Below are 3142 nucleotides of genomic sequence, written 5' to 3'. Positions count from 1 at the left end.
ATAGTTTTGTGTTTTACAATTTCAAATGAAGAGCAAGTTCAGACATCTTGCTGACTATCATTATATTACATCATTTTAAATTGCTCTCCACTTTTAAATTGCCTACCAATTTTGTCTCCTTGCTTTCCCTGTTACATCTTTTGCCCCTTTCTCCCCCAATATTTGCCTAATCTCTCAATTTTAATTCAAAGTCTTGAAGAAAAATGGCAATTGCTGACACTAATTAAGAATATTCATTACAATTACCTGCTATGGATCAGAGAGCTGAACAATGACTAAAGATGTCAGAAGAAAAATTGATGTCTTTAAGTTGTGATGCTGGAGAAGAGTATTGAACATACACCATGTACTGTCAATAGAAAAAACAGGTCTGGCTTGGAGAGGATGAAACCAACTGTTCATTGAAGGTGAGAATTTTTTTTTTTAAAGGAGATTTAATACGTGAGCTTATTTACTTGCCACACATAGAAAATTCTATTTCTGACTGGATTCAGTTTGGAGGTGGAAGCTCTCAGAGAGGACGGCCTCCGTCTCTTGGCGATCTGTTCCTGGCGTTTTTCTTTGTTCTCGTTCATTCTCTCGGCCAAAAGCTTAGCATACTCTGCAGCCTCTTCCTTACTCTTCTTAGTGCGCTGTTTCTTCAGCGAAAGGCGCTTGTGCTGCAGGACGTGTGGAGTAACAAGAAATTGGATCTTGGGCGCTTTGGTCCTGGGTTTCTTGCCTTCTTTGTTCAGTGGCTTTCTCACAACATAGCGATGGACATTATCTTCCTCGGAGAGGTTGAAGAGTTTGCGAATTCTGCTGGCTCTCTTGGGTCCCAGGTGACGTGGCACAGTGGTATCAGTCAGTCCTGGGATAGCCTTCTCCCCTTTCTTGACAATGACCAAGTTGAGAACACTCAGATTGGCATCCACAATGCAACCCCGGACAGATTTGCGCTTCCTCTCTCCAGTTCTCCGCGGTCTGTAACAAGAGTGCCCCTTACTCAGCAGCAGGCCAACTCGGCCATGGGTCAAGACACCCTGCTTCATGGGGAAACCTTGCTTGTCGTTTCCACCGCTGATCCGGACAACATATCACTTCCACTCGTCACCGAGAGAGTCCGCAGCAACTTCTGTGGCCATTCGCTTCTCATAAAATCTACGATGTTTGCGTTCATCGTCCACTTCAATGAGTTTCTGGCAGCCAGTGGCTGGGAAAGATATGTTCAGCTTCATGGTGAAGCAGCCGATGGCCCTAGCGGCGCCACGAAAAAGAGCGGAGGTGAGAATTTTGAAGCTCTGTTTCATATAATTAAAGCACATGTCCAGGAGGGACCAGTCCTTGGAAAAGGATATCATACTTAGAAGAGTGGAGGGACAGCATAGGAGAGGAAGATCCCAGATGAGATGGACTGACACAGTAACTGGGGTAATGGGAGTAGGTGTGTTGGAGACAATGAGACTGGCTTAGGATGAGCCGGGGTTCAGCCCTGTAGTACACAGGGTCACTATGAGTCACAGGCGACTTGATGGCGCATAACAACCACCACCACCAATTCAAAATACAGAAATGTGAAGAAAATACAATCTCTCAAGTCAAATTTTAGCAAGGTTAAGAATTCTTTTATATATGGTAATAATTATCTTTGCATTACTGTATAGCTGAATAATCTTGAGAAAATGGCCTGGTCCATTTCAACCTCCGTTTCCTCATCTGTCATTTGCAAGTATGAGGCTACATTATTTCTCATAGTTTTTCAATGCTAATGTCCATGGCTCAATGACTGCTTTTTCTCCTGTGAATTAAGCCTGCTCTGGTCAAACTCATGCTTTTCCCCATGGAGTTGTTATTGGGTGCTGTGGAGTAAACATCAACTCATATCAAGTATGGATGACTGAGTAGAATTGCCTCATAGGCTTTTCTAGGCTGTGATCTTTCTGCAAGCAAATCAATAGATCTCTTTTACCATAGAGTCACCAGGTGAATTCGAACTGCCACTCTTTTTGTTAGCAGCCCTGATCTTAACCATTGTACAACTGGGACTATTTATGGCAGTGCTAGAATATGAACATTCCTTAGAAACTGTGTCACTAACCTTAAGGCCAGTTGTTTGAATCCATCGGCTGCTCCATAGGAGAAAGAGGGGCAGTCTTTTCCTGTTAAGTTTAGAGCAGTGGAGACTCACTATGAGTAGGAATCTACTCATAGGAAGCTGCTTTTCATTAATAACAAATGGAAGTTTGAGTAAAAATCCAGTATTTCGGCCCATTGGTTGGGATAACTCTGAGGTGTGTTCCACACAGGGTCTTAAAGTTGCCTAGCAGTTGCCCACAGCAGCTATCCTGACCTCATCAATGGTTTCCATTCCCCACTGCCTTGTGGCATTTACTGAGATCCCTCCCACACAGGAATCCTTGTCTCTTTCTCTGTTCCTGAAGAAACCAAGACTAAGACACTGATGACTTTAACCATAAGGAGTTGTACTGCTAACTCAAAGGCCACACCTCTCTATGCAAAGCCACCAGAGGGTCCATGAGAGAAAGATGGGCAATCTCCTCACATTTATTTATTGCTTCAGAAATCCAATGGAGGGTCAGCTCTCAGTCAATTCCAACTCAATGGCAATGAGTTTGAGTTTGGGTGTTGTTGGTTTTTTTTTGTTGTTGTTGTTTTATTTTCTTCTCTCCTTACATTAGAAATACTTGAGTGGATTAGAAATAAAATGTAAGACAAGACTTAAGAACCGGCTTATTTCTCTTCTGGGCAGAGTATACAAGGTGAGTCAGTATATTTTGTTGATCAAGAAAGCAAATAAGCTGTCAAAACAGACTAGTTTTGTGAAAAGAATTCAGGCATCAACCCAAGGGGCTTCTACTGACTAAAAATAAAACAACTGAATTTTCAGGAGAGTAACAATGGCAAAGGATTGTTGTTGTTGTTGTTGTTAGGTGCTGTTGAGTAGTGATATTATGAATAACAGAACTGAAGCTTGTCTTACCCTGTGCTAACCTCACAAGCTCTGACACACTTGAGCTCGTTGCAGCCATTGTGTAAATCCAGCTAGATGAGAATCTTCCTCTCCTTTACTGTCCCCCCCACCTTTCTAAGAATATTCATCTCCAAGGAATAGCACCATGCACAAATAATGCAAAATGAAGCT

At 42.5% G+C, this 3142-nt stretch overlaps 1 pseudogene; it reads right to left on the bottom strand.

Moving 5' to 3' along the window:
* Window positions 1-434: 434 nt before the first annotated feature.
* Window positions 435-1217, bottom strand: LOC102864946 (annotated as a pseudogene).
* Window positions 1218-3142: the final 1925 nt, after the last annotated feature.

This window comes from Elephantulus edwardii, unplaced genomic scaffold, assembly GCF_000299155.1.
Source record: "Elephantulus edwardii isolate Elephantulus edwardi_28Jun2011 unplaced genomic scaffold, EleEdw1.0 scaffold00030, whole genome shotgun sequence".
Taxonomy (NCBI): Eukaryota; Metazoa; Chordata; class Mammalia; order Macroscelidea; family Macroscelididae; genus Elephantulus; species Elephantulus edwardii.
Note: the sequence above shows the minus strand (reverse complement) of the source record. Positions and strands in the feature narration are given on the sequence as shown.